Raw genomic sequence first — 22,055 nt, forward strand, 5'->3', positions numbered from 1 at the left:
TTGGGATTTTCCTTAATCCTACCCGCCAAGACTTTTTCATGTTCCCTTCTAGCTCTCCTAAGTCCATTCTTCAGTTCCTTCCTGGCTACCTTGTAACCCTCTAGAGCCCTGTCTGACCCTTGCTTCCTCAACCTTAAATAAGTTTCCTTCTTCGTCTTGACTAGCTGTTCCACATCTCTTGTCATCCAAGGTTCCTTCACCCTACCATCCCTTCCCTGCCTCATCGGGACAAACCTATCCAGCAGTCGCAGCAAGTGCTCCCTAAACAACCTCCACATTTCTGTCGTGCATTTCCCTGAGAACATCTGTTCCCAATTAATGCTCCCCAGTTCCTGCCTAATAGCATTGTAATTCCCCCTCCCCCAATTAAATATTTTCCCATCCCCTCTGCTCCTGTCCCTCTCCATGACTATAGTAAAGGTCAGGGAGTTGTGATCACTATCACCAAAATGCTCTCCCACCGAGAGATCTGCCACCTGGCCTGGTTCGTTGCCAAGCACCAAGTCCAACATAGTCTCCCCTCTAGTCAGCCTATCTACATATTGAGTCAGGAAACCATCCTGGACACACCTGACAAAAACTGCTCCATCCAAACTATTTGCACTAAGGTGGTGATAGAGCGTGTCCGATCCGGCCCGACCCAAGCCCGAATACTGGACCTGGAAGTGTGACCCGACCCAACCTAACCCGAAACCAACACATGTTGTCGGGTCCCGTCGGGTTCGGGTCAGGTAGCAGGCTTTTACTACTCTGTCAGAGGTGCAGTTTTTTTGGATGAGACGCGAAATCGAGACCCTGTCATAGGTGGCTGTAAAAGATCCTCTGGCACTATTTTGAAGAAGAGCTGGGGCATTATACCTTGCATCCTGGCAAATATTTATCCTTCAATGAACATGGCAAGGAAAACAGATCATCTGGTCATTATTGCTTTGCTGTTTGTGGGAGTTTGCTGTGCACAAATTGGCTGCTGCGGTCCCTGAATCATCTTACGCTTGCAAAAGTCCTTCGTTTGGGCTGAATTGTGCTTTGGGAGGTCATGAAAGGCGCGATGGAAATGCAAGTCTCCTTTCCTTTTACTCCTCCAGGGGCTAGGGGGCGGTGCCGCACTCGGTGCTGGCGGATGGCGACGCGCACGCGCACACCGTGCCCCGCCCCGCCCCGCGCTGCCGCCCGCCCGCGGCGTGCGCGCCCGCGTCGACGCGCCTCCCCGCCCCCCCCCCCCCCAGCCGCGGCGTGCGCGCCCGCGTCGACGCGCCCCCCCCCCCCCCCACCCGCAGCGTGCGCGCCCACGCTGACGCCCTGGCCGCCATTTTGTGGGACGCTGATGTGAGAGGGAAGAGAGGGAGAAAATTTCCGGGTTTGTTGATGAGGAAAAAGTTGGCAGCGGCGGCCGCAGCAATCGAGGAGTTTGGAGAGAAGCGGGTCGGAGGCTGGCGGGCACCGTTCGGGAAGCGAGTTAAACCCCCTTTCTTTCCCCTCCCTCCATATTAATAATAACCCCGAGCCGGCGCCTGAGTATGTGACCGGGGGGGGAGAAAGGTAAGCGAGCGGGAGAGGGCATGAAACGCAGCCCCTGGGCTCGGGGCCTAGTGGTGGTGGTGAATCCAGAGATTGGGAGCTGCATTAATGCATTGACATTCCTGAAAGGCCGCACACAAAATCTAAATCCAGATGGTTGGTGAATGAATTTGAAGGGAGAGGAATTTTAGTCACCTGGGAATCAGGGCTGAGTGTCAAGGCGGGCAGTGCCCTCTGGAAGAGGGTCACTCTCGGGCTCTGGCACAGACCAGGTTTGCGGGGGACTAGAAGATCCTCCTCACACGGAGAGCGACCAGATTTGTGTGAGGGAGGGCGTTATCTGCAGCTACAGGTTAAAGGATAATATGTGTTTCAGACAACATCTGGGGGCAACTCCATGCAACTTTCCTGTGATCGGTAGGAAGAATTGTCTCATTTTGCAAAACATTTATTTTCTGTTCTCTGCAACGTGGGTTGAAAGGGTAATGTTGGAAGAAGGGGAGAAATTGCAAATCTGTGAATCTCGAGGCCTGATTTAACACATTTATGAAAACTGTCAGGCTTCACTCATTATAGGGGTGAGACATGTTGCTTTCTGACCCACTGTGCTTTTTTGCAATTGGTTTGACACTTCGCTGTTGGATAGAGAATCCCTCAAAATCAGCCACGTCTTGGTGAAGAAATTTGTTTTTATTATGCTTGATAGCAATCATGACATTGAAAATATCAGATAGTCACCTATGCCAGTTAGGCATTGCAATTCTAACATGATCACCACCAGGTTTGTTCTTCCCTGGGTGGTGCTTACTTCGTAATCTGTATGTACATGTGACACTGAAATTGGAACCACCTATATGGTCTGTTTTGAGATCTAGGAGTGAGTATAGAACTGTCTTCCACTACTTTTTCTTTGGAGATGTTAAAATTGCCCTAGATGCCAACTTCAGAAGATCCAACTGTTAATTTGACATTGATTGGGATCCACTGTGTTAACAAAGTGATGGGCGGCACAGTGGCGCAGTGGTTAGCACCGCAGCCTCACAGCTCCAGGGACCCGGGTTCGATTCTGGGTACTGCCTGTGTGGAGTTTGCAAGTTCTCCCTGTGTCTGCGTGGGTTTACTCCGGGTGCTCCGGTTTCCTCCCACAAGCCAAAAGACTTGCAGGTTGGTAGGTAAATTGGCCATTATAAATTGTCACTAGTATAGGTAGGTGGTAGGGAAATATAGGGACAGGTGGGGATGTTTGGCAGGAATATGGGATTAGTGTAGGATTAGTATAAATGGGTGGTTGATGGTCGGCACAGACTCGTTGGGCCGAAGGGCCTGTTTTCAGTGCTGTATCTCTAATCTAAATCTAAAGTGAGTCTTAGTTTAAAAATTAACAGAAAATGGAGAGTGGAGATATTTATTTAATGGTTATGTAGTCAGATACATTAAACAATCTTGGAAAAGGTACTGTATAATAATTGCATGCTAAATTGGGAAAGGGAAAAGAAGAATCGTGCTAAATATTTTGTCATGTGTTTTAGGTGAAGTGTTTTCATCCAGCATTTATCCAATTTGTAAACGGAGAACCCAAATGGATATCATGATTTGTATATTATCACAATTATACCAGCTGTCTCTTAAAGAACAAAATCATAGAGAAGAGAGTACATTCTGGGGTGTACTGCACTATTCCTATAATCAGCAGTCAAGATGACAAATTGGATGGATTACAGTACATTGAAGTAATTAAATTATCCTGATTAAAAGTTTTAATTGTTTATGTCCTGAATGAATAATTAAAAATGGGAGAGATTTGCTATACGGTAATAAGAAGAAAGCAAACAGTTGAACTCTGTTTAAAGTATTGAAAATGAACAATAACAGACCAGTACCAAAGATTAAAATTGGGAAGAGTGGCTCTCCAAACCAAGAGAAATTCATCAAGGTAGCATCTTATTTACCCAATATAGAAAGCACATTCCCTTCCTGTAGGGTCAAACTGCATTTACCCAAGTCTAGAGGGTTGTGATCTAGTTTGGAATTATTCAAAGCTTAGAAATCCACAAGTGTGTACTGAGGTACTACTGTAGCTTAACTAGCTAAAATTGTGCAGTTTACCAGTATAGAGTACTGGTAAGCTTCTGACTGCTTGCCTGATAAGGTCCACTGAACTTTTGAGAGCACTGAGTCACAGATTTATCTGAAGCTGAAGGGGACAAATTACAGTCTATAGTGACAGGCCTATCCCTCCCAAGTGCCATCAATGAGTCAGGCTGGCTGATCAGTTGTCAGCGGTGCCCTGGATTATTGTGTATCTGCCTGGTTCAGGTGTCCGACTCGAGTTTGCCAATTCGGATTGACTCGGTTCCAACCTTCCATCAAGTGTTCTGCCACCTTGGAGCCAATGAGATCTTGCTTGCTCTGTTTCTAGCCCTAACTCACAGATGGATAGAAACTAGACAGTCATTGGATAACTGTAAATCGCAGGTTTCAGCACTTGCAGGTAGACAGCAGATAATAGGAGTAGCTCACGAGCACCATGGTGATTAGTACAACTCGTCATAAGATGTGAGTGCATTATTCTCATCATCTTGCCCACGGTATGGCCATACAAAATACTGCATCATGGTTCCACCAGTTGGAGGTGCAAATCTTCAGAAGCAACTGCTTCTCTGTCTGCAACCCAGTCTTGATGCATACTGAATCTTGGATAAATTGCTCCAGTCTCCAGGCAGTGCCCTCCAGCAGTTGTCATGTCAAGCCTGAAAATTTCCTCCTCATCTCTTTGGCATCACATATATTTTGAATGTCTGCCTTAAGTGTGATGGAAAGGCACATGTATGACAATTTGCAATGTGTCAACAACTTGATCCTAACATCCAAGCCCAGTATTGTACACCAAGTTTACCATCAACAACTGTTTAATCCAAGCTGTCTTGTGTGGGACTTGGGTAAAAACATATGTCTGATGTGAGCGACTGATTGCAGCCCTTGCTCTCTGCTACTGTTTTAACGTTTTTACCACAGTTCCAATCAAAGCTGGTTCACAGAGTCTCTCTTTGCTAAGAACCTAAGCCTGCTCTCTGGTTGCTTACTCATTAAAGACACACAACTGAAATATACAGACCAGTTTTGATAGACTGTACTTAGTCTACTCTTGGCCAGGATGCCAATAAGAATATTATAATTGGGTTAGGAATAGGAAATTCAGCTAGGATTCCTGTTCCTGATATCTCTCCAGCACTCTCTGTTGGAAAGTACATGTATAGTAGATGGATGAAAATGGCACACACTTGAACATGAAATATGGGCACTAAGGTCAAGTACCCGGAAGGCAAGCGGCCTCCTTCAGGAGAGAGAACAGAAGCTTATGTCCAGAAATAATAGAGTACAGTAATTATGACTGAACCAGGGCACTGTTTAAAATAATCATTGAGACCTGGGAGAAATGAATTAATAAAACCTCAAAGAGCAGGAAGTAATTTCACACACCACATTGAACTGAGAGGGAAGGGGAGAAGAAACACGATTGCACAACATCCTTACCAAACCCAACCCATCAATACAGTACCCTAAAACATGCAGATTCACTCCAGTGTATACACAATGTGGGAGAGGACTTAATGCACATACTATTTGAGTACTGAGAGCAGCCTGGGAATGCACTGTTCATTCACTCCCTTGTTTGTATAGTGTATGATGGTCCTCTGCGGTGACTTTGGCACTGCAATACTACTACACCCACTTCACAATTACTTAAAGCCTGAGAAATCGTGCTGATATGCATTCTGTATAAAACTGACAGACGTGGGTAAGGAGTGCTAATACATGCAGTATTTAAATACCATTAAACCTATATTCCTATTATTCCAAGTAATGTTTGAGAAGCCTGAAAACTACACTAATACTTCTATATGCCAAATGGGGTGAAGATTGGAACATTTTGTTCCAGTTTTCTCTGCTGAAGACACTGACTTGTGCTGGAGTATGATTATACAGGGCCAACAGCCCTTGGGTATCTTACCCAAATGGTGGTTCTTCACTGAGTGCAGAGTGTGAATGTTGACAAGCTATTTGAACGTGGAGAGTTTTTTTAGTTTTAGAGATACAGCACTGAAACAGGCCCTTCGGCCCACCGAGTCTGTGCCGACCATCAACCACCCATTTATACTAATCCTACACTAATTCCATATTCCTACCACATCCCCACCTGTCCCTATATTTCTCTACCACCTACCTATACTAGGGGAAATTGCTAATGGCCAATTTACCTATCAACCTGCAAGTCTTTGGCATGTGGGAGGAAACCGGAGCACCCGGAGGAAACCCACGCAGACACAGGGAGAACTTGCAAACTCCGCACAGGCAGTACCCGGAATTGAACCCGGGTCGCTGGAGCTGTGAGGCTGCGGTGCTAACCACTGCGCCACTATGCAGCTTCTCAGCTGAACCCGATGTTGTTCTTCCTCAACATTCATGCGTGCAGTTTCCAGCATGAGTTATTAGCTAGTGATCTGTAGCTGATTTTCTTTTTTCCTCCCTAGCCTGAGGGGCTGAGTTAAATTTCCACACCTGTCGGTACACTGCAACCAAATTCAATGAATTCAGACTGGGAATCGCACCTGGAATTTGCGAGACTGTACGCTGCTATCTTTTTACTAACTGATACATCAGGGAGGAATCAGTTTATGTTTGATTAACATTTCCCTAATTTATTTGATGCTCTGAGGGAGGTAAGTAAAACAGACAGCAGCCTCAAGAAGAGAAAATTTGGTGAAATCCCTCTTTAATCCCAAAGACTGCCACGTTAAACGTTTAAGATCATGGACTCTGACTTTTTGCATTTGGAAAGTGACAATATTGTACTCCAAATAAGATTATGGAGCTGTCGATGCATAAGAGTGTTTGCTTGTAGTAAAACTGATCCTAATGAAAGTGAGGTGGGAAAGTCTAGTGTTAGGATGCTGATGTCTGAGAAAACACTATACCAGGATACAGAAACTATGTTCATCCATTAATATCTAAGCCCATTTCTCAGTGAAACTTGTTTAGGCCAAATTGGATACCAGTCACAGTGTGTTATTTTAAGGAAGACTACACTTAGCTGTACCGGCTGAATGCAATTTATTTAACATGCTTAACATAACAGCCATTGTTGGTAAACACAGTAGCTTTAGCCAGCTAGCAGCCTAGCAAATGTGAACAGGGCAAACTGGTTGCCACTGCACCACAGAGAGCCAAGTTGTGTACTCCATGGTTCTCTTAATATCACTGGAAATAGTTATATTGGCTATGCAATATTTTAGTGCCAAGGGCAAACTGTCTGTTCTTAGGCTTCAGCTTACTCAGCCAAAGGCAGTAATACATTAGCAATATTTCAGGTAACAAGATGTTACAAGTACTTTAATTCAAGTGTACTGAGTCCCAGGGGTAAGCACAAGGGAAGAGAGTGGAGCTCTCCTGGGTATCCTGTGCACTCTCAGGGAGGCAGCTGCACATTATTTCAAGCTCACTCAATAAAATGTGTTAAGGAACCGAGACATACTAATTACCTAGGTTCAACTGCTGGTCTGTGTTGGCCTAGCCAATTTCAGTTAGGGTGATGGGAGTACCTCCAGGCTGAGTTGGTGCTGAAGAATATTCCTTTTCACTCTCTAGCAGTTTCTCATGTAAGTGCATAAGTGTGGGCTCTGGATGGAAATTGGGGATTACTCTGATGCCACTAATAGCTGACTAGCCCACTCACTTACTGTACAGGCTTCTTACTTAAGGATGGGCTCCTTGGCTTAGGTATAGAGAACTGTCACTATCTCTGGAGCCATACTCCAGCGTCAGCAGCTTTAAAACAAAACAGGACAGTGAACTGCACAAAGTCAATGACTACTCCTTTGGCAGGTTGTCCCACTTCAAAAAGTATAAGTCGGAAATAATGGAGGTGTGTAAGAAGGGTGCTCCAATTGTCATGGGTGATTTCAATCTGCTTTATTAACTGGACAAATCAGATTGGCAGAGGTAACATGGAAGATGAATTTGTGGGTGGCGCAGTGGTTAGCACCGCAGCCTCACAGCTCCAGCGACCCGGGTTCAATTCTGGGTACTGCCTGTGTGGAGTTTGCAAGTTCTCCCTGTGTCTGCGTGGGTTTTCTCCGGGTGCTCCGGTTTCCTCCCACAAGCCAAAATGACTTGCAGGTTGGTAGGTAAATTGGCCATTATAAATTGTCCCTAGTATAGGTAGGTGGTAGGGAAATATAGGGTCAGGTGGGGATGTGGTAGGAATATGGGATTAGTGTAGGATTAGTATAAATGGGTGGTTGATGGTCGGCGCAGACTCGGTGGGCCGAAGGGCCTGTTTCAGTGCTGTATCTCTAAACTAAACTAAAATCTGGGCCAGTGAGAAACCAACTCCTCTGTTCACCTTTAACGTTTCAAAATTGGCCACGTATTCTGTTTTTTTTGATCCAACATTTTCAGCCAAAAAATGTGTAGTCATATCATCTGTCAAAGCTTGCATTTGGCATCACTTTCACAGAAGGAAAAAGGGAATATCTGCAATCTGCAGGGAACATCCAGTGGCCTCATGCTTTTGCTAACTGAATGCAAATTTGAATGGTTTGGATACATGACATGATGAGTGTCACAGCAGTAATTTTAAAATACTATGAGAACACCACACAGATGGGCCCTGACACCCTATCATTTAACACTTAATTTTAATACAGAGTTGTGTAGTGCTGGCTTCTGATTTGTAAGATTTTTAGCTGTTGCATTGCTGGAATGGTTAATATGCATTCTTATAACTGTATTAAATATTATTGTAAAGAAATGTCTAATAGGATTGGTGTGGTACTAAGTCCTTGTGTGAGCACTCAATGCTACAAAGTGGGGACAAATGCATGTTCACCTCACCAGTATTCAATCTGAGATGCATCAGGTGGAGGCTTAGGTGTCTCTGAAAGTGAATATTAGAGAGTTGAATTGTGTCTTAAAAGCTGGTTACAGGGATATTGGTGACCTCTGTACAGTCCTGTGCACCTTCCGCTGTGGCTGCAAAGATAACAGTACAGGCAAATGAAGAGGGAAAAAAATATGAAGGAAAGGAAATGGGAAAATTAAAAATATCCCACAGTGGGATGGGGTGTGATTTTTTTTTTTTCTCTCCAGTTTGTCAAAGTATTACTACTGAGTCAAGTCATTCTTGCTTGTGCATGGTGCTGATTTGCTGTTTTCCTTCAGATTTGATTACTCTAACACACTCCTGGCCAGCCTCCCTTATTGAACCCTCCATAAACTTGAGGTCATCCAAAACTCTGCTGTGCATGTCCCAACTTGAACCAAATTCCATTCACCCATCACCCCTGTGCTCGCTGACCTATACTGACTACTGGTTAAACAGGGCGGCACAGTGGCGCAGTGGTTAGCACTGCAGCCTCACAGCTCCAGGGACCCGGGTTCGATTCTGGGTACTGCCTGTGTGGAGTTTGCAAGTTCTCCCTGTGTCTGCGTGGGTTTTCTCCGGGTGCTCCGGTTTCCTCCCACAAGCCAAAGGACTTGCAGGTTGATAGGTAAATTGGCCATTATAAATTGTCACTAGTATAGGTAGGTGGTAGGGAAATATAGGGACAGGTGGGGATGTTTGGTAGGAATATGGGATTAGTGTAGGATTAGTATAAATGGGTGGTTGATGGTTGGCACAGACTCGGTGGGCCGAAGGGCCTGTTTCAGTGCTGTATCTCTAATCTAAACATGCCAACATACATTATTTGGTCTCGCGCATGAAGAATGCCAACCCAAGCATGCTATTAGAGCCTGTCTGGTGTCCATACAACCATGCCATGGCATGTGTCTGTGATTTCTGGGAAGAGAAGAATTGCACTTTATAAAAAATAATGTGGAGTGAGAAACAGAATCTTTTATGGGAGCACAATTCTAGTACAGTGGCTTATTCTGCCTGGTTTGCTGTTGGCTGAGGACATTTGATGTGGTTTTCTGAATGATTAGTTGTAAACTGGATAATGACTATATGGTTATATTTAAGGTTTTTGTAAGTCCAGCATTATGGACTGGATTCAAGCCCTTAACCTTGAGGCAAAAGCGAAGTGCCCTTGCCTCCTGAACCACCCAGGCGCCACTTCTATGGACATTTGGGGAGAGTGTTTCATTTCACTTGGCAAACCTAAGTTCAAAATCACCTAAACTGTGGGGATTAAGGGACCTGCTTTCAAGTTCTGACTGAGGTAGGATTGGGGAATTTTTTTTCCAATTCCTAGTAATGCAAGCATATGTTACAAAACCTAGTGGATACAAAGATTGCTGGAGTAGAGTGTAATGTTCTGAGGTTGGGTTTAATATTCATTCGAACATTGTGGAAGGAGGTTTATGTGATGGCTCTATTTTTGAGTCCATGGGATACACTTTTCGCAGAACCTTCATTTACAAGTATAACTGAGCTCACTGTTAAACTTGTAACACTGTCTTCACATTAATTCTTGTTTTCAATTGTCTCTCTACTTTTTGACTTCATATGCTAAAGACAGACATGCTACTGACTGAGGGGCTGTGAGGCCAACTATAATCCCAGCATTGTCTCTTAACTGGAATCAGCCAACTTGGGACTGACCACGAATACATTTTGAAATATTCCTGATCATTTGGTTCAAATATCACACATTTTTGTGCATGTACCTACTAAGCCATCATTTTAAATCTTCTACAAGTCTCTTTCACCTTTTCTGACCTGTTTTCAGTTTAAAAAATCTTAGTACAAATAATTTAAACAGAAAACACGTTGGGAATCAATTGGATACAATATATGCCGAAAATATAGACTCAATCAGTAAGGATCAGTAAGTTCGCGGATGACACAAAGATTGGCCGAGTGGTTAACAGTGAGGTGGAGTGTCTTGCGTTACAGGAAGATATAGATGGGATGGTCAAATGGGCAGAAAAGTGGCAGATGGAATTTAACGCTGAAAAGTGTGAGGTGATGCACTTTGGAAGGAGTAATGTGACATGGAAGTGTTCAATGAATGGCCTGACACTGGGAAGTTCAGAGGAACAAAGGGACCTTGGCATGTTTGTCCATAGATCTCTGAAGGTAGAAGGGCAGGTTAATAGGGTGGTGAAAAAGACATATGGGACACTTGCCTTTATCAATCGAGGCATAGATTACAAAAGCAGGGAGGTCATGTTGGAGTTGTATAGAACTTTGGTAAGGCCACAGCTGGAGTACTGTGTGCAATTCTGGTCGCCAAAGGATGTGATTGCATTGGAGGGGGTGCAGAGGCGATTCACCAGGATGTTGCTTGGGATGGAACATTTAAGCTATGAAGAGAGGTTGGATAGGCTTGGGTTGTTTTCGCTGGAGCAGAGAAGACTGAGGGGTGACCTGATCGAGGTGTACAAGATTATGAGGGGCATTGTCAGGGTGGATAGAGAGCAGTGGTTCCCCTTAGTTGAGGGGTCACAAGTTTAAGGTGAGGGGTGGGAGGTTTAAGGGGGATTTGAGGAAGAACTTTTTTACCCAGAGGGTGTGACGGCCTGGAATGCCCTGCCTGGGAGGGTGATAGAGGCGGGTTGCCTCACATCCTTTAAAAAGTACCTGGATGAGCACTTGGCACGTCATAACATTGAAGGCTATGGGCCAAGTGCTGGCAAATGGGATTAGGTAGACAGGTCAGTTGTCTTTAATGCATCGGTGCAGACTCGATGGGCCGAAGGGCCTCTTCTGCACTGTATTATTCTGTGATTCAATATTGGAATAGGGATGCAAATTGGACAAATGTATTTCATGTATCCCTTATTGTATAGTTCACTTAACCTGCATGCATTCAGTGTTATAACTAAAGTCGGAGTGCTTTCTCTTCCTTTTCTAATTTTCTGTCCTGGAGGCAGTGATTCGTTCTGGGTCTGGCTCCAGGGTATCCTGACACACATTCTGGAGTGTGTTACAGAGCAGTAATATCGAAGGGTCGAGGACGCATTGATAAAGAACAAGCTCAGAGGAGTTAATCGACATCACAAGCAATTATTTTGAAATATGCTCCCAGTGAGTGTTTCAGATAACATAGGAGAACAGTGGCTTTTCTTTACCTGTTCTCTTCCCTTAACTCCAAGATGTAGATTGTTGCTGGGTGCAGTTGTTTGGTGTCATGCGCTCTCTGATGGCAGGCTTCTGTTTATATACTGCATGCTTTGATGAGTTGTAGTGATGTAGAATGATTTCACAAGCAGCAGTATCACAATTTATTTTTTCTGATACAGGGATATAACTTTTCCCCCTTATTTTCTTTCTCTTGTTCTCTGGTATACAGTTTGTAATATTCTATGGCAGCGTCTGCCATAGAAATGAGTGAGTAGAAATTCTGAACACTTCTTTAAATAATTTTTTCCCCTAAACACATTGCCACAAGAGACTAGTATAGAGTAGTTTAGTGTTGCTTCTTGTTCACAAGAAACATTTTTATATTGGCTGGATTCTGAATTACGTTAAACTGAACTGTTTAAATGAAAATGAATGGATCAACAATTTGAGATCGTTACTCCTCTTGAGTGCGGATTGGTTGTAGGACTGCGAAGCTATGCACTGAAAACTATGTTGGTTTATATTATCCAATTTTATAGTATCCCGTTGAACAATGGAACAAGAAACTTGCATTGTTCCATTGTAGTTAATTTATACCAGAGTCTGCCATAGAAATGAGTGAGTAGAAATTCTGAACACTTCTTTAAATAATTTTTATGTAATAGTGCATTCATGATGACTTAATGAGTAAAGGCACCACCCAGGATACTAAGCCCATACAGAAAATTCCAGATTTGATTCCCAATCTTTATTGAATTGACTGTGCAACAGGAAATGGATACAATATGCATACAATTAAGTAGTTGTAATACTGTAAAAAGAAATAATACCCTCATTATAACATACACTTCATAGTGCTTTGTAAAATTCACCAAGGATACTTTCTAATAAGAAATTATACTTATTAGTCACTGAGCCACTCTGAGGTCTTGTTGCAAAACTTTGTGGCCATGTGTAATGACATTCACTTAACCTACTTTAAGTATGTGGGAGAAACTGCTACTCAGGCACTGTGGTTTCCTAGCATTTGTCGTCTTGGTGATGTGCAGATTTGAGGTACCATAGTGTATAACATTTTTTACAATATTAGTCAAAAGAAAAATGACAGCCTGGGTGGTTTGGTGTGTTTGTTGGCAATTGACTAGATCATTGGAGAGCAGTACAAGACCTGACCATATGCCCAAGCACCCAAAAGTACTTTGCGTTATGTGAAGTAAGGTGTGTGTCCCATCCCTTAAGAGCTTCAAAACACTCTGTTTTGTGGTGGTGATGGCAGTAACCACCTCCCCCACCCCCCAATCTGTTAAATTATGATTTTCAGTCATGTCAGGAGGCATGGAACGGAGACAGTTATTCTCAGGTACATTCTAGTGATCGACAGTGAAATGAGATTACTGGATGCCTCTGAGCTCGGACTAAGATAGTGCGGGTGACCATAAAAGAAAAAGTGACTTTGCGAAATAGTGATGTTCAGTACAGATGATCCAAAGCACTTCCAGCAAAAGCAACATGGAATATTTCCAAAGCGTGGCAGACACCCAGAGATGCAGTTGCTGCGCTGATATTTCCTCTGCACTAACTCATTGAATTAAATATTGAAAATTGGATGTAGGAGCCGGGAAGTAGATATTTAGTTTTGAAATCCTAATTCTAGCAATGCCATAATATCTTGTATCCTGGTTTTCTCTCAAGATCTATGAGTTAATTTGACCTGGTGATCACATTTTAACCAAAAAGGCTCAGCAATTATCAGGCTCAGATTTTATCTATTGTGTTTGAAATGATGTATAAATATGTGACATTTTACAAGGCTGAGTGTTAGAGAAATTGATTTTTGAATGCTGAATCTGACAGCAAAGAGCACATCATTTTATTGTGTCTGATGTCTGCTTTGACCTTTGTCTCTTGTCTATTCTGTTTTGACTTTATTTTGCCATTCTGTAATTTTTCATTTGCCTTAGGATAAATAGTGGCCAAAGCAGTGGTGTCAGAGGTGAAGACTAATCTGCTGTCAGACTATATAGGAGCTATGAAAGTGTTGTGCTGTCAACTTGAAAATCCTATATCTGATTGAAAAATTAGAAATAATTTATAATAAAAATCTACCTGGTTTTAAAAATGTTAGGTGTTTGTGACAGTGTGGGACAGTTGTGCATGCCCCCAGGAATGAGATTGAGACTGGCCAAGCTAATTTTACAAACGATCCTTTCATCCAGCACCAGGAGAATTTCAGCGCCAGTGTGGGCTGGATTTGACTGCAGGTCCCTAAAGTGAAAGGCAATTCTATAAACCACTGAACCACACTGTCCTCTGAAGTGATGTATATTATTCATAATAAGAAAGTCCATGTGGCAAGTTTGTCAGACTTATTTTGGGTGCAGGAAGAATTTGTACTCTTAAAAACATAAAACTTTATGTTTGTGTAGGACTTTGTTTAATACGACAGTGGTATTGCCTTACTTGATAAGTTTTTTTATTCTTTCTTGGGATGTGCGTGTCACTGGCTGGCCAGCATGTGTTGCCCATCACTGATTGGCTTACGAGGCTGTTTCAGAGGGCAGTTAAGAGTCAGATGATAGTCTCAGTAATGATGCCATGAAACTATCTTTCAATTCCAGATTTTAATTAATTGAATTTAAATTCCACCAGTTGCTCAGGCCTCTGGATTACTAGCCCTGTGACATTACCAGTGCGCCACCGTCTTTCCCCCCTGGGGATGAAATGAAGATTCCTGGGTGTTGCCTTTGAGATTCGATTAATTACTTTAGCTTGTTCAAGGCGATGTATGAACTTAAAGAACTTGGGAAATGGCTGACCAAATAGCTGAATTACTATTTAAGATTCAGGTGCCACACCTTAGTGCTTGGTAGAATGCATTTCATATTGAGTCACATGATTGGCCAACCATTGGGTAAATGTGTACATTGGTTTCAGTTGCGTACGTACAGACTTTCAGTGTATTTATACTGCACGTTTAGTATCAGTGCTTTCACACTAAAAATAGTGTAACGTCAGAGTCGGGGGCCCAACCTGCAAAACATAATCTTTATATCCGTTTAGTTTGGCACTACGTGGATTGTAATCTGGTGTGGTGTCAAGTCTGGTTTACAAAGTGCATGGGGGTCCACTGGACTCCAGGTGTACTTTATAAACTCACCAGATTTTAATTTAAATATTTAGAGAGTAAGCCATTCCCCCCACCTTCTCGTGTTTGTACGTTTGTGATCCAGTGTGGCAGTTGTAGCTTTATTGCTTCATTCGAGCAATGAGCAAGCCTCTGTGATATTTAGATTGAAGTGAAGCTGTGGGACACATCAAAACCCACACTCCAGGCACCAGATTACCCACTGATAACACCACTGGAAATGACCTAGGTTACTACGTTGTCTTTTATAACAGTTTGATACTTGAAGTAAATCACGATGATGAATTTCTTCCAAGTATGACCAGGGTTTGTGAGTAAAGTTGAAATATATTATGTACTGCTTTGTGTTAAAGAATTTGTTGCAACAACAAGGAGCGTGATTGATTTTCTATGAAAGGTACGTAGTCCGCATGTCCGCTTTCACTATATTCTATTGCACAAGGAGGACATCCTTGAAGATCTAGGTTAGAAAATAAAAATCCTGTTGGGTGGCATGTCAATATCAAGTGAAATGTTAATGTCACAACTATTCATGGAGTCAGAATCAATCAGGTAGCTGAGAATAGCAAAGCGTAAGGAGGATTACTACTGAAGGTATGTGTACAACTAAAAAAATCTAAAACAAAATACTGCAGATGCTGGAAATCTGAAATAAAAACAGAAAATGCTGGAAATACTCAGCAGGTCTGGCACCTTCTGTGGAGAGAGAAACAGTTAACGTTGAAATGCTAACACTCTTTCTCTCTCCACGCGCTGCCAGACCTGCTGAGTATTTCCAGTATTTTCTGCTTTTTTGAATATAAAAATATACATTGTTTTGCAAAATTGAAAAAGGATTCTGTGTCATGCCAATAATGGGAAGTTGTTGCTTTTTTAAAAAAAAAAGCTGAGAAATTTATAGATCCATAAAATTACATGATATTCTTGGGTTGCCATTCACAAAAATGATGGATCTCTTTTTATTGCATTTGTCAGAAAATCTTTATAAATTTTTATGGTCTTTGTTATGTTAGTAGGTTGCCCTGCTGTTAAACTGAAAATTTACAAGATTTCAAGGGGAATTTTAATTTACTAACTCAGGGCTTGAGCAGTGTGTTTTCTTTTAAATACTGCCTCATTGTTCCCGTTCCCAATTTCTGTCCTCTACTGAAAGCAGTGACTCATGCAGGTGTATAGATCCACTAGTGACAGCTGCCCTCTGGTACCTCTCGTGTGGGCCTAGGCAGTGAATGTCAGCAGACGATGTCGCCATGGAAGAGGGAGAGGCGGAGGAGGTGCAATCACAGCCCAGCTTTATCCTATTCTTATCCAGCGTTCACACCCACAGTTCTGAACAAGAATCTCAGGATAGCAGTCAAGAGTGGGAAACTTTGCTGATCTTGTTTCCATTCCGTTAACTGAAAGGGTATAGAGACCAAATGTAGTGCAACAGTTGACATCAGCTAATTTAGCACATACTGCCTTATTAAACCTGAAACCTTCTGTCTGTGTGCTTCGTTTCACACAGCAGCATCATTACCAAGGGAGCCATGAAGGGAGCAACATATGATGGTGTCTTTAATCATAGAATAGTACAGGAGAGGAGTAGGCTACTCGGCCCATTGAATGTATGCTGGCTCTTTCAAAGAGCGACCCAGTTAGTCCCTCTCTCCATATCCGTGCAATTTTTTGTTCCTTCAAGAATTTATCTAATTTCCTCTGCAAGGTTACTATTGAATCAGTATCCACCACCCTATAATGCGGTGCATTCCAAATCCTAACCACTTATGTAAAAAAAAAAGCTTTTCCTCATTATCGCCTCTGGTTCTTTGGCCAATCACTTTAAATCTGTGCTGTCTGGTATTGACCCACGAGCCATTGGAAACAGTTTCTCTTTATTTAGTCTATCTAAACTCTTTATGATTTTAAACACCATTATCAAATCTCATCTCAGCATTCTTTGCTTTAAGGAAAACAACCCCAGCTGCTTCAGTCTATCCACATGTCTGTAATCCTTAGTCCCTGGAACTATTCTAGTGATTTCTTGTACCTTCTCCAAAGTCTTCATGTCCTTCCAAAAGTGTACAATTCTGTACTTGTCTGTGATAAAGTCTTTATAATAGTACAACTGATCATCACAAACATCCAGTGAATTATTTTCCATTCTTGTGGGCTGGTGGTGTCCCTTAAGGATCTATGTTGATGCCTCAACTATTCACCCTATTTTTTAATAACTTTGATGAGATAGAAAGTAACATATCTAAAATAAAAGCAGATGCTGCCTGACCTGCTGAGTGGTTCCAGCATTTCTTGTTTTTATTTAAGTAACATATCTAAGTTTGCCAACAGCACAAAGATAGGCAACATTGTAAGTCGTGCAGATGGAAACGTAAAATTAAGAGATATTGATAGCTTAAGTGAATTGGCAAAACTGGAAAATGGATTTCAATGTAGGCAAAAGTGAGGCCATCCACTTTGGACTTAAAAAAGGATAGAACAGGGTACTTTCTAAATGGGGAAAACCTAGAAACAGTGGAGGTCCAAAGACACTTGGGAGTTCAGGTACATAGATCATTAAAATGTCATGAGCAGGTACAGAAAATAATCAGAAAGGCTAATGGAATGCTGGACTTTATATCTAGAGGATTAGAATAAAAAGGGGTGGAAGTCATGCTTCAGCTATACAAATCCCTGTTTAGACCACATCTGGAGTACTGAGGGAATTTCTGGCCACCACATCTGAGAAAGGATGTATTACGAGGAGAGATTACACAAAATAGGGTTGTATTCCCTGGAATGTAGAAAATTAAGGGATGATTTGATCAGTGTTTTCAAGATGTGGGGAATAGAGAGGGAAGATAGAAACTATTTCCACGGTTGGAGAATCTAGGACTAGTGGGTCATTGTCTAAAAATTAACACTAGATCTTTCAGAAGTTAAATTAGGGAACACTTCTACACACAAAGAGTGGTAGAAGGTTGGAACTGTCTCACAAATGGCAATTGATGCTAGATCATTTATAAATTTCAAATCTGATGGACAGATTTTTGTTATCCAAAGGTATTAAGAAATATGAGGAAAATGTGGGTATATGGAGTTAGGTCACAGATCAGCCATGATCTCATTGAATGGCCGAACAGGCTTGAGGGGCTAAATGGCTTATTCCTGTTCTTCTGTTCTATGAAGAAATGGGTTTGGAATAAAGTACACTGCAACTGTGGGGAGAAAAGCGGTAATCTAGTTTTTCTGCAGCGCTTATAATATTTTGGGGTAAAGCAGATCCCTGCTAGAATGTTATTTTGGATGAACGTTAAAACAAAAACAGCAGACAATCTGTTTTTTGGAAAGCTCAGGCTGAATTTTGGGCATTCTAAACCCTATACATTTTTCAGGAGATTACTGTGGTCGCAGTCTTGGGACAGAACTGCCTGTCCTAATCACATCTTTCTTTTCAATTTTTGCAATGTGTACAGTTGGCCCTTTAAGGAGTCAAACTTGTTCACGATGGGCAAAGCTGGGTTGGCAGTTCTGTGTGACTATTTTGTGCATCAGTGCAGTAAATCAGAGGACGTCTGTACAAGACTACTTGATATCCAAACACAAGGAATTGTCCCCGATTTGTAAGAGATAAGTATATTGTCATTGGGAAATTAGCCATTTATTTGTCTTTGGCTTCTAGTGGAGCAGTGGGATTGGAGGAGGATGACGTGGTCAACTGTGTTAAAGGTTGCAGATTGAATGAGCAGGGGTAGTGCACTGCGATCAAAGTCATTTGTCACATACGATCTCAGCTAAATGACCATTCTCTATGTGTTACTGGTGACCTGTTTGCACATGTATAGTATTGTTGAGGATGATCCTTTTCATTCCTAATGTTTTGATAAGCATAAGTTCCGACCCAGGCCACTTCATGGTGATCGGGAGTACTCTAGCCTGGTGAACTGAGGCCAGTTGTAATGGGCAAGCAGATCAGCTAATTCACAAAGCCATGGAATTGAGCCTGGGAGCATCTGGTTTGGACAGTTTAATGCTATACTGATTTTTTACTAGGAGAGTTGTGAAGAACAATTCTGTAAGAATGACAGTATTACACTTCATGAGTAATTAAAATTTCTTACCCTTATTCTGAGCAACAACCTGTTAATCCAATCCCTGAAGAGGCGTTGCTGATACTTTGTTGAAGAGTTTTTCATTTTGTTACATTCATATTGTATCCCTTTCATTCATTTGCCACTTTAAACTGAAAGTCTTGCGTATTGTTTCAGTCCCATCTTCAAATAAACCTACTACCAATTTGGAGATGGAAAATTCAATGCCATATCTCTTCACCTTTCTTGCCTTCTTTCCCTGCCCCTACTGCTTACCCATTTTATATCTGGTTGCAGCATCAGATTGCAGACCCTTCCAAATAACTGTCAGAGGATTTTAGCAGACAAATTCATGCCATCTTGAGTGCTTCAGAACTTACAGCTCCGCTATTCAGTGTTACCTCTGTCTGCACTTGTATCTTACTCTGAGTGCAGGATCCACAAATGAAGGAAAAATAAAGGAAACATATTTTGAGTGGTAAAAGTTAAAGTAAATGAGTCACCAAATGCCTATTAGCAAAGTCAGTATCAATGCAGATATCTGGATTTGCAATTCAGACACAGAACTAAATCAGCAGATTCTAAACATAACTTGTAATTAGACCCAGCTAATGTTGATAGCCTTGATTTTTGGTTTGTAATGGAACGGTTGGTGATCTGGAGTTTTTGATATTTTATTGGATCTCATGCCACACTATAAATGGACAAATAGACACAGTGTTGTCATGTAAGAATTTGAAATGCTTGTGCATTATACACACCCAATGGCTGTTTTAAGATGATAGAAAGATGCTGATGGAGTGAGATGATCTGCCCTTTGGGTTCAGTGAACTGCTGCGCTCAGGACTGTCTTTTATTCCAGCTATTTCCTGTGCTGTCTGCAGACAAACTAGCTCACTTGCAGACAGATTCCATTGAGGATTCCAGCATTCCAGTCCCTGCTTCACATGCGCTTTTGAGGTTAGCAAGTGCTGTGCTTACCTTAACCTTAAACTTGCATGTAATTAATTCCCCCTCCACTCTTGCCCTACCCCACATTAAAAAAAAAGTTTTATAGTTAAAGGTTCTGTGCCATTTCTGTAAGATACCTGACATTGGCATGTTTCAACCCTGATGAGGTTGAAACATAGTGCAAACACTAAATGTGGTGAGGGTACCAGGCAAAGCAACATTCCATAACTCCACGCCTGACAAGAGGCAGCACTTTTAGAGAATGAGGAAATCAGTAAGGTGTGTAAATAATAGGCTGTAAGCAGCTTTAGCTTGGAGGGCTGGCGTTTCCTGCAGACAGGATTTAACTCATTGTGGTGGGGGTGGGGGGGGGGGGGGGGGTTGGTGGGTGGTGGGGATGCTGTAGAGGAAAAGAAACTGCAGAACAACACTAAAAGGTGCTGAAAGAGCAACATTTTTCAGTAATAGATATTGATAGCTTAAGTGAATGGGCAAAACTGTGGAAAATGGATTTCAATGTAGGCAAATGTGAGGCCATCCACTTTGGACTTAAAAAAGGATAGAACAGGGTACTTACTAAATGGGGAAAACCTAGAAACACTGGAGGTCCAAAGACACTTGGGAGTCCAGGTACATTAAAATGTCATGAGCAGGTACAGAAAATAATCAAAAAAGCTAATGGAATGCTGGACTTTATATCTTGAGGATTAGAATAAAAAGGGGTGGAAGTCACGCTTCAGCTATACAAATCCCTGTTTAGGCCACATCTGAAGTACTGGGAGAAATGCTGGCCACCACACCTGAGAGAGGCTGTATTAGAGTCATAGAGTTATACAGCACAGAAACAAGCCCTTCGGCCCATCGTGTCTGTGCCGGCCATCAAGCACTTAACTATTCTAATCCCATTTTCCAGCATTTGGCCCGTAGCCTTGTATGCTATGACATTTCAAGTGCTCATCTAAATACTTCTTAAATGTTGTGAGAGTTCCTGCCTCTACCACCCCTTCAGGCAGTGTATTCCAGATTCCAGTATTCTGAAAAGAAATGTAAATTTAAAAAGAGGCTGTGGTAACAAGCATATTTACATGCCTTTTTATTGAATTACTTGAGATACTGAACATTTAGAATAATATCTTATAGCAAAGGAAGAGGCCATTTAGCCCATTAGTACCTGTGCCAGCTCTCTGAAAGAGCCATCCACTTTCCCATTCCCTCATCCTTTCTCCATGCTCATTAATTTTTTCCCTTTTCAAATATTTATCTATGTTCCTTTCAAAATTCATTATGGATTGTGCTTCCACCATTGTTTCTTATAAAGCATTCCACATGTTAACAACCCTCATTGTAAATATCTCTTCTTACATTCTTTTGATGAATATTTAACATTTTTACTCTTCAGTTACAGACTCGCTAAGCAATGGAAATGGTTTTTCCAATTTAATACATCAAATTCGCATAATTTTGTACTTCTATAAAACTTCTTTAAATTAATTGTTTTGACAATTAGTCCCTTCCTTTTGGCTCAGTGTTCTGAAAGCATTGCAGAACCTGCATTGTCTGAGGCAGATGCAGTATCAAATGAACAACAGCATTCTTTCAGAAACCACAATGTTTGAGTATTCTGCTTGATCCTAGCACTTGATTCTGTTATGGTAGCAGCTGCTGGACCAGGAAAAAAATGTCTGTTCCCAAGGCTGGAAAATATTGAGGTGAGAATTGTTTGGAAGTAAAAAAAAAAGTAGGAACAGTGGCACAATCGCTTTTGCGATGTAGACAGGAAGGAGATTAAGATCTATTCAAGATACTACAGTAAAGGTTATGCAACTATATACTTGTAGAGGATTTACTGAGTGACTTGCGGATTTGCAACAGGACCAGGAATCCTGATTCTTTGTGCCTCCCTAACCCATGGGTGTCTAAGGCTAGTTTTAGCACCCCAGTTTGAATGACCGTTTATCTGAACGGGATTTCTTTTGATTATGGATGATCTGTAAAATGTCTCCTGCTCGGGATCTTAGTGAATTAGCTACTTAAATTTTTTTGACAACTTATCTCTGGTGTCTTTGCATAATATGCCATATTTGCAAATGTTAATCAGCAGGAAACTTCCTTTTTGTATTTAGTTATTAACAATTTTAATCTGTTTTAGCTGTAAAACTGCAAAGAATTAACTGCAGCGACCTAAGTAGCTTAAGTGCAGTTGAGATAAGAAGAGCCTTGAAATTCTGGCCTTGATTGTTTTCCTAAGTCAGTAATTATTACAGTTGACAAATCCCACTATATTAACTTTATATATCGATTTAGC

At 41.8% G+C, this 22,055-nt stretch overlaps 1 protein-coding gene across 3 annotated transcripts in view; it reads left to right on the forward strand.

The window, feature by feature from the left end:
- The first annotated feature begins 1,302 nt into the window (after positions 1-1,302).
- Positions 1,303-22,055, forward strand: part of wipf2b (WAS/WASL interacting protein family, member 2b) — a 45,841-nt gene continuing 25,088 nt past the window's right edge. The window contains exons 1-2 of one of the 3 annotated variants that reach the window (XM_068013516.1): positions 1,303-1,539; positions 3,048-3,248. The gene's annotated coding sequence lies outside the window, so the exon portion shown is untranslated. Of the gene's footprint in view, positions 1,540-1,562; positions 1,936-3,047; positions 3,249-22,055 lie in introns of those variants that run through there. The other 2 variants (XM_068013515.1, XM_068013517.1) reach the window with 2 other exon arrangements.

This window comes from Heterodontus francisci, chromosome 33, assembly GCF_036365525.1.
Source record: "Heterodontus francisci isolate sHetFra1 chromosome 33, sHetFra1.hap1, whole genome shotgun sequence".
Taxonomy (NCBI): domain Eukaryota; kingdom Metazoa; phylum Chordata; class Chondrichthyes; order Heterodontiformes; family Heterodontidae; genus Heterodontus; species Heterodontus francisci.